Source organism: Equus asinus, chromosome 20, assembly GCF_041296235.1.
Source record: "Equus asinus isolate D_3611 breed Donkey chromosome 20, EquAss-T2T_v2, whole genome shotgun sequence".
Taxonomy (NCBI): domain Eukaryota; kingdom Metazoa; phylum Chordata; class Mammalia; order Perissodactyla; family Equidae; genus Equus; species Equus asinus.
Genome location: NC_091809.1, coordinates 5,362,162 through 5,376,534, shown reverse-complemented (window position 1 = coordinate 5,376,534; position 14,373 = coordinate 5,362,162).

Here is a 14,373-nt window from a genome sequence, read left to right as displayed (position 1 = left end):
AGCAATGAGGATGTGAATCTGGAAGTTATAGTACGTTCTAATGCAGGGTCATGGCTATAAATTCACCTCAAATCAAAAATCCAAAAAGGGGTCCAGAATGATGTCATAAAGCTTTGGGGGCGGAAAGAGTTTACAGAAGGTGAACTTCCAAGGATGGAAAATCACCTCCAAATGCTTACAGATGCTACAGAAAGGCAGACCATTCCAAATAGGTGAAGAGGAATACTACGAAGAGAACATGATCAGTCCTAAACCCATGAACGAACGGAAAATGTTACCGTCCATGATGTTATTACTAATCACCTTCACGAATAATCCAAACAGGCCCACGTCTTCCCAAGTTCAGGCAAAAGGTTGGTCCAAAAGTACAATTCAGGGCCGGCCCTGTGGTGGAGCAGGTAAGTGCCCACATTCCGCTTGGGCGGCCCGGGCCTCACTGTTTCACATTACGAGTGCATATCACATTAGTAGTGTTAGGAAATATAGATTTCATGGTATGGTGCGGGCAGAGATCATAAATAAGCAGCAATTGTGAGGATACGTTATCAATACGCACAAGAAAAGGAACCATAAGAATATTACAATCTATGGAAGTATCTGGTACACTTCCCAAAGGCAGAAGGAAGGAAAACTTGTGACCTGCCAAGGTGGAATTGGCAGAGTGCCACGAGATGACACCATCATCGTGCATCAGAACATTCCCTGGGCAACTTCAACTTGTGAGGGAGTCCAGGACTTTTTCTGGGTAAGGTCCACCCATTTTGCCATCTACCCAAGATATAAGAGATAAAACCCAGGATAATCTTACAGGAGTGACACCAGTGTCTAGAGAGAATGTAGGAGCCCTTTCGAAGTTCAAGGAGAAAGATAGAAACTGACAACAATTGCAGAAAAAGGAAAACTATCCTACCTAGACAGGGTGAGGAGTCAGACTGGTCTGAGATGGCTGTGAAACTCTGTGTGCACGGAGGTTGTCAGGACAACTTCGAATTTTGAGGTCGCTTATGACATCACGGTGAACATGTCCCCCAGGGTGGCCGCATGGTTACAGTCTGAGGATTGGCCTAGGCTAGGCTATTAAAGGGACAGATACCCAGAAACAGGTTTGGCAAACAGAAAGCAGGCACAGAAACTAGAAGAGATAAAACAGAGTCTGATGCAAGGGATAAGAAAGGAACCCTAGGCCACAAGTGAGAATAGAGGGACAGGCACGGAGAGGAGAACATTGTCATCTATTCAAGTCTATGGGGAGGTCATGCTGATTCAAGCTTGCAACTTCATTGGAAACAAGTGGCCGGACTTGGCGTTCATCACACCTACAGTGCCCTTGTGCCTTAAGCATAATGCAAAGTCAAGAAAGATGTCTTGAGGACATTGAAGAGAAGAATCGATGCCTCCTTTCCAAGGCCCATAGCATTCTTTGAAGGTCAGTCTCTTTTTCCGAAGCTCTGGTGTCACGTGGGCCCACTGGGCACATGGTAATGTGTCCCAAGAGATGTCTTGGAAGCCTTGAAGGAATGGAGCCCTGTCACGCTTGGGGTATGTCTCTTTGTTTGGAAGTGCTCTACAAGGGTGCTGAAAAGCACCCTCTTCCACAGGGCTTCGTTCCTTCGTGAAGGCTGCCCTCCCAGGCTAGTGTGCTCTGTTTGCCTCCATCGAAATTCTCTCCCCCTACCTCTTGCCGTAGAAGGATTATTGATTATGTGTTTTGACACCATATGTAAGGAAGTTGCACGAAAATTAGAACTTTACAGTTGTGTTTCAAGAAAAATAAACAGGCCAGGGTAGAGGATGTAGGGCAAACAAATGGCACACCCTATAAAAATTAAGTAAGCCCGTATCTGGACGGAATCTAGGGGAACGTTCAAGGATCAGGGGTCAAGTTCGAAACTTCCCAAATCCGGAAAAGAGACAGAAAAATATCTTTCCTGGAGAGTGGAATTCATCCGATTTGTCTAAGTTGTCTTGGAAACATTGTGTCCGTGAAGGGGGTTGCCAGGACCACCTCGAATTTGGAGTTTCTGATCTCAGGATGTCAAACCAACCCACATGACCACGTGTTCTCAGTGCTTAGTTTGACCTTGGCTAGGGTAGCCAAGAGTCCTACAAGTGACCGGTGCAAATTCAAGGACAACAACCAAGAGTCACGAAAGCACTCACACCTCACCCTAGAGAACATACAGCGATTAACGAAATATAAACTAATCCCTTGGAATGAAGGAGAACGGACTGATAAGCATGTCTAAGGGAGATAGCTGAGAAAGACCATGACGAGTATACTATGGAAAAGAAAAAGAGGACCCAGAAAATGGAAGGTGAACAGAAATCACACCTGAATTATCCACAATGAAAGATGATGTCCGTCTTTAGACAGACTCTGCTGGAACGTTTGAAAGTCAGAGAAATTCACAAGCCAAAAAACGGCAGCGAAGGTCAAGCATGGGCTAACTGGGAAGGGTGAGTTATGAGACTGCTCCAAGCAGGCTCTGAAACCTGTATCCAGGAAGCATGCTGGACCTCAGAGACACAATTATGACAAATCCTCTGACATCACAATGGACCCGAAAAACAACCTAGCCTCATCTACACAGTGCTAGAGTTGGGCTCACTAGTATATTTAACTCCCATTGCACTCAACTGCACGTTGCCACTGAACATGTAAGTGGCCGGCCGGTGGTGCAGTGGTGAGGTCCGCACCTTCTGGGTCTGTGGCCCAGTATGGGCTGGGTGGAATCCTCGGTTTGGGCCTCCTCACCACTGCTTCAGTTGTTCTGGTGCAGGCGTCCGAGGTAGAGTAGAGGCAGATGGGAAGGGACGTTGGACAGGGCCACACTTCCACAGCAAATACAGGAGCATTGCCAGCAGATGTGAGCACAGCAATGCACTTGTGCCAAAACAAAACCAATTAAAAGTTGCAAAGAATAGAAAAACTGAAGCTAAGGAAAAAAAAAACAAAAAAACAGGAGCTTGCCATTACGAAGAATAGGATCTCTGTGAATAACCTTAGCAAAACAGGTGAATTCTATGTTAATTCAAAAACTAGCAAACCTTTGGGGAAAGAAACTCAAGAAGACACAAGAAAAAAAAAGATACCGAGGGATCTAGGAATGGAAGGATTAACACACTTGAAAGGTTCATACCACAGTAAGGAATCTCTGGATTCCATGCAATCCCAGTCAAAGTTGCAGCAGTATTTGCCACAGAGAAGAAGAGAGAATCCTAAAGTTTCTAGCCAGCAACACGAGACCCTGACTAGGCAAAGGAATCCTCAGGAAAACGAACAAAGCAGCACGTGTCACAATTTCTGATTTCAACATAGAGGACGAAGCGCTAGGTACCGAAACGGCACAGTCTGGGCCCCAAAACAGGCATGAAGACCCGTGCAAAACAATTGAGAGCCCAGAGCCCAACTCAAACTTACATGGACAGCCCATTTTGGACCAGGGAGCCAAGTGGAGACAGCGGAGAAAGGAGAGTCTCTACAATAAACGGTGCTGGGAAGCCTGCACAGCCACATGGAACACAACGAGAGTACACCATGATGTTACACCTGGCACACACACCACCTGAAGTGGATTAAAGCCTTGAATGGCAGACTTGAAACCGTGAACCTTGTAGGAGAAGACCTAGGCAGAGTGCTCTTTGCCATCTGTCTGAGCCGCCTATTTGGAAGAAGCATGTCTGACTGGGCAAGGGCAACAAAGGAAACAAGAAACAAACGGGACCACATCAAATGCACACACTTCTGCCCACTCAAGGAAACCATCAACTGAATACTAAGACACCACAACAATTGGGAGAGGATGTTTGCAAACCACACATCGGACAAGGGGTGAAAAGCCCAAAGATACAATCAACTCGCACGTCTCCACAAGAAAAAAAACAAGCCAATGAAAACCTGGTCAAAAGATGGAAGCAGAGATTTCTCCGAAGAAGACAGAAAGAGGGCCAGTAGGTGCATGAAAACTTGTTCACCATCATGAAGTCTCAGGAAAATGCAAATCCAAACTGCAAGGCCATGGCAGCTCACTGTGGTCAGCATGGCTAGAAGGAAGCAGACAGGAAATAACAAGTGTCAGAGAGGAGGTGCAGAGAAGGGAAGCCTCCTGCACTGCTGGTGGGAGTGTAACCCGGTGCAGCCACGATGCCAAAGGTGTGGAACTGCCTCAGAAATTTAAGTATCCATGTCCCGTATGACCCAGCTATTAATCTGCCGCTTGCTTATCCAAAAAAGTCAGAAAGACTACCGCATAAAGACATGTGCATGGCTGTGTTCACCACAGTCTTACTCCTGATATCCAAGACTTGGAAAGCACCCTGGTGTCCAGCAAGGGATGATTGGAGAAGGAAGATGGGCTATAGCCACACAATGGTATACCACTCAGCCGGAACAAATGATGCAATCCAGCCATTTGTGACCACCAGAATGGCTGTGAGGGTTTTAGGGGAAGTGTAACAAGCCCCAGTGAGAAATTCAAATACCATAGAATCTCACTTACAAGGAGAAGAAAAAGCAAGCACTAACCAACAGGTGGCACTGAACATTTGTATGCGGGCTCCCAGAGGCAAAGAGGGGCGGTGACGGAGGGTGAAAGAGAAGATTAGGCACAAGTGTGTGGTGAGGGCCTGTGATTAGTCTTACACTGGTGAAGATGATGTAAGCTACACAGAAGTCTAAAGCAATGAGGATGTGAATCTGGAAGTTATAGTACGTTCTAATGCAGGGTCATGGCTATAAATTCACCTCAAATCAAAAATCCAAAAAGGGGTCCAGAATGATGTCATAAAGCTTTGGGGGCGGAAAGAGTTTACGGAAGGTGAACTTCCAAGGATGGAAAATCACCTCCAAATGCTTACAGATGCTACAGAAAGGCAGACCATTCCAAATAGGTGAAGAGGAATACTACGAAGAGAACATGATCAGTCCTAAACCCATGAACGAACGGAAAATGTTACCGTCCATGATGTTATTACTAATCACCTTCACGAATAATCCAAACAGGCCCACGTCTTCCCAAGTTCAGGCAAAAGGTTGGTCCAAAAGTACAATTCAGGGCCGGCCCTGTGGTGGAGCAGGTAAGTGCCCACATTCCGCTTGGGCGGCCCGGGCCTCACTGTTTCACATTACGAGTGCATATCACATTAGTAGTGTTAGGAAATATAGATTTCATGGTATGGTGCGGGCAGAGATCATAAATAAGCAGCAATTGTGAGGATACGTTATCAATACGCACAAGAAAAGGAACCATAAGAATATTACAATCTATGGAAGTATCTGGTACACTTCCCAAAGGCAGAAGGAAGGAAAACTTGTGACCTGCCAAGGTGGAATTGGCAGAGTGCCACGAGATGACACCATCATCGTGCATCAGAACATTCCCTGGGCAACTTCAACTTGTGAGGGAGTCCAGGACTTTTTCTGGGTAAGGTCCACCCATTTTGCCATCTACCCAAGATATAAGAGATAAAACCCAGGATAATCTTACAGGAGTGAAACCAGTGTCTAGAGAGAATGTAGGAGCCCTTTCGAAGTTCAAGGAGAAAGATAGAAACTGACAACAATTGCAGAAAAAGGAAAACTATCCTACCTAGACAGGGTGAGGAGTCAGACTGGTCTGAGATGGCTGTGAAACTCTGTGTGCACGGAGGTTGTCAGGACAACTTCGAATTTTGAGGTCGCTTATGACATCACGGTGAACATGTCCCCCAGGGTGGCCGCATGGTTACAGTCTGAGGATTGGCCTAGGCTAGGCTATTAAAGGGACAGATACCCAGAAACAGGTTTGGCAAACAGAAAGCAGGCACAGAAACTAGAAGAGATAAAACAGAGTCTGATGCAAGGGATAAGAAAGGAACCCTAGGCCACAAGTGAGAATAGAGGGACAGGCACGGAGAGGAGAACATTGTCATCTATTCAAGTCTATGGGGAGGTCATGCTGATTCAAGCTTGCAACTTCATTGGAAACAAGTGGCCGGACTTGGCGTTCATCACACCTACAGTGCCCTTGTGCCTTAAGCATAATGCAAAGTCAAGAAAGATGTCTTGAGGACATTGAAGAGAAGAATCGATGCCTCCTTTCCAAGGCCCATAGCATTCTTTGCAGGTCAGTCTCTTTTTCCGAAGCTCTGGTGTCACGTGGGCCCACTGGGCACATGGTAATGTGTCCCAAGAGATGTCTTGGAAGCCTTGAAGGAATGGAGCCCTGTCACGCTTGGGGTATGTCTCTTTGTTTGGAAGTGCTCTACAAGGGTGCTGAAAAGCACCCTCTTCCACAGGGCTTCGTTCCTTCGTGAAGGCTGCCCTCCCAGGCTAGTGTGCTCTGTTTGCCTCCATCGAAATTCTCTCCCCCTACCTCTTGCCGTAGAAGGATTATTGATTATGTGTTTTGACACCATATGTAAGGAAGTTGCACGAAAATTAGAACTTTACAGTTGTGTTTCAAGAAAAATAAACAGGCCAGGGTAGAGGATGTAGGGCAAACAAATGGCACACCCTATAAAAATTAAGTAAGCCCGTATCTGGACGGAATCTAGGGGAACGTTCAAGGATCAGGGGTCAAGTTCGAAACTTCCCAAATCCGGAAAAGAGACAGAAAAATATCTTTCCTGGAGAGTGGAATTCATCCGATTTGTCTAAGTTGTCTTGGAAACATTGTGTCCGTGAAGGGGGTTGCCAGGACCACCTCGAATTTGGAGTTTCTGATCTCAGGATGTCAAACCAACCCACATGACCACGTGTTCTCAGTGCTTAGTTTGACCTAGGCTAGGATAGCCAAGAGTCCTACAAGTGACCGGTGCAAATTCAAGGACAACAACCAAGAGTCACGAAAGCACTCACACCTCACCCTAGAGAACATACAGCGATTAAAGAAATACAAACTAATCCCTTGGAATGAAGGAGAACGGACTGATAAGCATGTCTAAGGGAGATAGCTGAGAAAGACCATGACGAGTATACTATGGAAAAGAAAAAGAGGACCCAGAAAATGGAAGGTGAACAGAAATCACACCTGAATTATCCACAATGAAAGATGATGTCCGTCTTTAGACAGACTCTGCTGGAACGTTTGAAAGTCAGAGAAATTCACAAGCCAAAAAACGGCAGCGAAGGTCAAGCATGGGCTAACTGGGAAGGGTGAGTTATGAGACTGCTCCAAGCAGGCTCTGAAACCTGTATCCAGGAAGCATGCTGGACCTCAGAGACACAATTATGACAAATCCTCTGACATCACAATGGACCCGAAAAACAACCTAGCCTCATCTACACAGTGCTAGAGTTGGGCTCACTAGTATATTTAACTCCCATTGCACTCAACTGCACGTTGCCACTGAACATGTAAGTGGCCGGCCGGTGGTGCAGTGGTGAGGTCCGCACCTTCTGGGTCTGTGGCCCAGTATGGGCTGGGTGGAATCCTCGGTTTGGGCCTCCTCACCACTGCTTCAGTTGTTCTGGTGCAGGCGTCCGAGGTAGAGTAGAGGCAGATGGGAAGGGACGTTGGACAGGGCCACACTTCCACAGCAAATACAGGAGCATTGCCAGCAGATGTGAGCACAGCAATGCACTTGTGCCAAAACAAAACCAATTAAAAGTTGCAAAGAATAGAAAAACTGAAGCTAAGGAAAAAAAAAACAAAAAAACAGGAGCTTGCCATTACGAAGAATAGGATCTCTGTGAATAACCTTAGCAAAACAGGTGAATTCTATGTTAATTCAAAAACTAGCAAACCTTTGGGGAAAGAAACTCAAGAAGACACAAGAAAAAAAAAGATATCGAGGGATCTAGGAATGGAAGGATTAACACACTTGAAAGGTTCATACCGCAGTAAGGAATCTCTGGATTCCATGCAATCCCAGTCAAAGTTGCAGCAGTATTTGCCACAGAGAAGAAGAGAGAATCCTGAAGTTTCTAGCCAGCAACACGAGACCCTGACTAGGCAAAGGAATCCTCAGGAAAACGAACAAAGCAGCACGTGTCACAATTTCTGATTTCAACATAGAGGACGAAGCGCTAGGTACCGAAACGGCACAGTCTGGGCCCCAAAACAGGCATGAAGACCCATGCAAAACAATTGAGAGCCCAGAGCCCAACTCAAACTTACATGGACAGCCCATTTTGGACCAGGGAGCCAAGTGGAGACAGCGGAGAAAGGAGAGTCTCTACAATAAACGGTGCTGGGAAGCCTGCACAGCCACATGGAACACAACGAGAGTACACCATGATGTTACACCTGGCACACACACCACCTGAAGTGGATTAAAGCCTTGAATGGCAGACTTGAAACCGTGAACCTTGTAGGAGAAGACCTAGGCAGAGTGCTCTTTGCCATCTGTCTGAGCCGCCTATTTGGAAGAAGCATGTCTGACTGGGCAAGGGCAACAAAGGAAACAAGAAACAAACGGGACCACATCAAATGCACACACTTCTGCCCACTCAAGGAAACCATCAACTGAATACTAAGACACCACAACAATTGGGAGAGGATGTTTGCAAACCACACATCGGACAAGGGGTGAAAAGCCCAAAGATACAATCAACTCGCACGTCTCCACAAGAAAAAAAACAAGCCAATGAAAACCTGGTCAAAAGATGGAAGCAGAGATTTCTCCGAAGAAGACAGAAAGAGGGCCAGTAGGTGCATGAAAACTTGTTCACCATCATGAAGTCTCAGGAAAATGCAAATCCAAACTGCAAGGCCATGGCAGCTCACTGTGGTCAGCATGGCTAGAAGGAAGCAGACAGGAAATAACAAGTGTCAGAGAGGAGGTGCAGAGAAGGGAAGCCTCCTGCACTGCTGGTGGGAGTGTAACCCGGTGCAGCCACGATGCCAAAGGTGTGGAACTGCCTCAGAAATTTAAGTATCCATGTCCCGTATGACCCAGCTATTAATCTGCCGCTTGCTTATCCAAAAAAGTCAGAAAGACTACCGCATAAAGACATGTGCATGGCTGTGTTCACCACAGTCTTACTCCTGATATCCAAGACTTGGAAAGCACCCTGGTGTCCAGCAAGGGATGATTGGAGAAGGAAGATGGGCTATAGCCACACAATGGTATACCACTCAGCCGGAACAAATGATGCAATCCAGCCATTTGTGACCACCAGAATGGCTGTGAGGGTTTTAGGGGAAGTGTAACAAGCCCCAGTGAGAAATTCAAATACCATAGAATCTCACTTACAAGGAGAAGAAAAAGCAAGCACTAACCAACAGGTGGCACTGAACATTTGTATGCGGGCTCCCAGAGGCAAAGAGGGGCGGTGACGGAGGGTGAAAGAGAAGATTAGGCACAAGTGTGTGGTGAGGGCCTGTGATTAGTCTTACACTGGTGAAGATGATGTAAGCTACACAGAAGTCTAAAGCAATGAGGATGTGAATCTGGAAGTTATAGTACGTTCTAATGCAGGGTCATGGCTATAAATTCACCTCAAATCAAAAATCCAAAAAGGGGTCCAGAATGATGTCATAAAGCTTTGGGGGCGGAAAGAGTTTATGGAAGGTGAACTTCCAAGGATGGAAAATCACCTCCAAATGCTTACAGATGCTACAGAAAGGCAGACCATTCCAAATAGGTGAAGAGGAATACTACGAAGAGAACATGATCAGTCCTAAACCCATGAACGAACGGAAAATGTTACCGTCCATGATGTTATTACTAATCACCTTCACGAATAATCCAAACAGGCCCACGTCTTCCCAAGTTCAGGCAAAAGGTTGGTCCAAAAGTACAATTCAGGGCCGGCCCTGTGGTGGAGCAGGTAAGTGCCCACATTCCGCTTGGGCGGCCCGGGCCTCACTGTTTCACATTACGAGTGCATATCACATTAGTAGTGTTAGGAAATATAGATTTCATGGTATGGTGCTGGCAGAGATCATAAATAAGCAGCAATTGTGAGGATACGTTATCAATACGCACAAGAAAAGGAACCATAAGAATATTACAATCTATGGAAGTATCTGGTACACTTCCCAAAGGCAGAAGGAAGGAAATCTTGTGACCTGCCAAGGTGGAATTGGCAGAGTGCCACGAGATGACACCATCATTGTGCATCAGAACATTCCCTGGGCAACTTCAACTTGTGAGGGAGTCCAGGACTTTTTCTGGGTAAGGTCCACCCATTTTGCCATCTACCCAAGATATAAGAGATAAAACCCAGGATAATCTTACAGGAGTGACACCAGTGTCTAGAGAGAATGTAGGAGCCCTTTCGAAGTTCAAGGAGAAAGATAGAAACTGACAACAATTGCAGAAAAAGGAAAACTATCCTACCTAGACAGGGTGAGGAGTCAGACTGGTCTGAGATGGCTGTGAAACTCTGTGTGCACGGAGGTTGTCAGGACAACTTCGAATTTTGAGGTCGCTTATGACATCACGGTGAACATGTCCCCCAGGGTGGCCGCATGGTTACAGTCTGAGGATTGGCCTAGGCTAGGCTATTAAAGGGACAGATACCCAGAAACAGGTTTGGCAAACAGAAAGCAGGCACAGAAACTAGAAGAGATAAAACAGAGTCTGATGCAAGGGATAAGAAAGGAACCCTAGGCCACAAGTGAGAATAGAGGGACAGGCACGGAGAGGAGAACATTGTCATCTATTCAAGTCTATGGGGAGGTCATGCTGATTCAAGCTTGCAACTTCATTGGAAACAAGTGGCCGGACTTGGCGTTCATCACACCTACAGTGCCCTTGTGCCTTAAGCATAATGCAAAGTCAAGAAAGATGTCTTGAGGACATTGAAGAGAAGAATCGATGCCTCCTTTCCAAGGCCCATAGCATTCTTTGAAGGTCAGTCTCTTTTTCCGAAGCTCTGGTGTCACGTGGGCCCACTGGGCACATGGTAATGTGTCCCAAGAGATGTCTTGGAAGCCTTGAAGGAATGGAGCCCTGTCACGCTTGGGGTATGTCTCTTTGTTTGGAAGTGCTCTACAAGGGTGCTGAAAAGCACCCTCTTCCACAGGGCTTCGTTCCTTCGTGAAGGCTGCCCTCCCAGGCTAGTGTGCTCTGTTTGCCTCCATCGAAATTCTCTCCCCCTACCTCTTGCCGTAGAAGGATTATTGATTATGTGTTTTGACACCATATGTAAGGAAGTTGCACGAAAATTAGAACTTTACAGTTGTGTTTCAAGAAAAATAAACAGGCCAGGGTAGAGGATGTAGGGCAAACAAATGGCACACCCTATAAAAATTAAGTAAGCCCGTATCTGGACGGAATCTAGGGGAACGTTCAAGGATCAGGGGTCAAGTTCGAAACTTCCCAAATCCGGAAAAGAGACAGAAAAATATCTTTCCTGGAGAGTGGAATTCATCCGATTTGTCTAAGTTGTCTTGGAAACATTGTGTCCGTGAAGGGGGTTGCCAGGACCACCTCGAATTTGGAGTTTCTGATCTCAGGATGTCAAACCAACCCACATGACCACGTGTTCTCAGTGCTTAGTTTGACCTAGGCTAGGATAGCCAAGAGTCCTACAAGTGACCGGTGCAAATTCAAGGACAACAACCAAGAGTCACGAAAGCACTCACACCTCACCCTAGAGAACATACAGCGATTAAAGAAATACAAACTAATCCCTTGGAATGAAGGAGAACGGACTGATAAGCATGTCTAAGGGAGATAGCTGAGAAAGACCATGACGAGTATACTATGGAAAAGAAAAAGAGGACCCAGAAAATGGAAGGTGAACAGAAATCACACCTGAATTATCCACAATGAAAGATGATGTCCGTCTTTAGACAGACTCTGCTGGAACGTTTGAAAGTCAGAGAAATTCACAAGCCAAAAAACGGCAGCGAAGGTCAAGCATGGGCTAACTGGGAAGGGTGAGTTATGAGACTGCTCCAAGCAGGCTCTGAAACCTGTATCCAGGAAGCATGCTGGACCTCAGAGACACAATTATGACAAATCCTCTGACATCACAATGGACCCGAAAAACAACCTAGCCTCATCTACACAGTGCTAGAGTTGGGCTCACTAGTATATTTAACTCCCATTGCACTCAACTGCACGTTGCCACTGAACATGTAAGTGGCCGGCCGGTGGTGCAGTGGTGAGGTCCGCACCTTCTGGGTCTGTGGCCCAGTATGGGCTGGGTGGAATCCTCGGTTTGGGCCTCCTCACCACTGCTTCAGTTGTTCTGGTGCAGGCGTCCGAGGTAGAGTAGAGGCAGATGGGAAGGGACGTTGGACAGGGCCAGACTTCCACAGCAAATACAGGAGCATTGCCAGCAGATGTGAGCACAGCAATGCACTTGTGCCAAAACAAAACCAATTAAAAGTTGCAAAGAATAGAAAAACTGAAGCTAAGGAAAAAAAAAACAAAAAAACAGGAGCTTGCCATTACGAAGAATAGGATCTCTGTGAATAACCTTAGCAAAACAGGTGAATTCTATGTTAATTCAAAAACTAGCAAACCTTTGGCGAAAGAAACTCAAGAAGACACAAGAAAAAAAAAGATATCGAGGGATCTAGGAATGGAAGGATTAACACACTTGAAAGGTTCATACCGCAGTAAGGAATCTCTGGATTCCATGCAATCCCAGTCAAAGTTGCAGCAGTATTTGCCACAGAGAAGAAGAGAGAATCCTGAAGTTTCTAGCCAGCAACACGAGACCCTGACTAGGCAAAGGAATCCTCAGGAAAACGAACAAAGCAGCACGTGTCACAATTTCTGATTTCAACATAGAGGACGAAGCGCTAGGTACCGAAACGGCACAGTCTGGGCCCCAAAACAGGCATGAAGACCCATGCAAAACAATTGAGAGCCCAGAGCCCAACTCAAACTTACATGGACAGCCCATTTTGGACCAGGGAGCCAAGTGGAGACAGCGGAGAAAGGAGAGTCTCTACAATAAACGGTGCTGGGAAGCCTGCACAGCCACATGGAACACAACGACAGTACACCATGATGTTACACCTGGCACACACACCACCTGAAGTGGATTAAAGCCTTGAATGGCAGACTTGAAACCGTGAACCTTGTAGGAGAAGACCTAGGCAGAGTGCTCTTTGCCATCTGTCTGAGCCGCCTATTTGGAAGAAGCATGTCTGACTGGGCAAGGGCAACAAAGGAAACAAGAAACAAACGGGACCACATCAAATGCACACACTTCTGCCCACTCAAGGAAACCATCAACTGAATACTAAGACACCACAACAATTGGGAGAGGATGTTTGCAAACCACACATCGGACAAGGGGTGAAAAGCCCAAAGATACAATCAACTCGCACGTCTCCACAAGAAAAAAAACAAGCCAATGAAAACCTGGTCAAAAGATGGAAGCAGAGATTTCTCCGAAGAAGACAGAAAGAGGGCCAGTAGGTGCATGAAAACTTGTTCACCATCATGAAGTCTCAGGAAAATGCAAATCCAAACTGCAAGGCCATGGCAGCTCACTGTGGTCAGCATGGCTAGAAGGAAGCAGACAGGAAATAACAAGTGTCAGAGAGGAGGTGCAGAGAAGGGAAGCCTCCTGCACTGCTGGTGGGAGTGTAACCCGGTGCAGCCACGATGCCAAAGGTGTGGAACTGCCTCAGAAATTTAAGTATCCATGTCCCGTATGACCCAGCTATTAATCTGCCGCTTGCTTATCCAAAAAAGTCAGAAAGACTACCGCATAAAGACATGTGCATGGCTGTGTTCACCACAGTCTTACTCCTGATATCCAAGACTTGGAAAGCACCCTGGTGTCCAGCAAGGGATGATTGGAGAAGGAAGATGGGCTATAGCCACACAATGGTATACCACTCAGCCGGAACAAATGATGCAATCCAGCCATTTGTGACCACCAGAATGGCTGTGAGGGTTTTAGGGGAAGTGTAACAAGCCCCAGTGAGAAATTCAAATACCATAGAATCTCACTTACAAGGAGAAGAAAAAGCAAGCACTAACCAACAGGTGGCACTGAACATTTGTATGCGGGCTCCCAGAGGCAAAGAGGGGCGGTGACGGAGGGTGAAAGAGAAGATTAGGCACAAGTGTGTGGTGAGGGCCTGTGATTAGTCTTACACTGGTGAAGATGATGTAAGCTACACAGAAGTCTAAAGCAATGAGGATGTGAATCTGGAAGTTATAGTACGTTCTAATGCAGGGTCATGGCTATAAATTCACCTCAAATCAAAAATCCAAAAAGGGGTCCAGAATGATGTCATAAAGCTTTGGGGGCGGAAAGAGTTTACGGAAGGTGAACTTCCAAGGATGGAAAATCACCTCCAAATGCTTACAGATGCTACAGAAAGGCAGACCATTCCAAATAGGTGAAGAGGAATACTACGAAGAGAACATGATCAGTCCTAAACCCATGAACGAACGGAAAATGTTACCGTCCATGATGTTATTACTAATCACCTTCACGAATAATCCAAACAGGCCCACGTCTTCCCA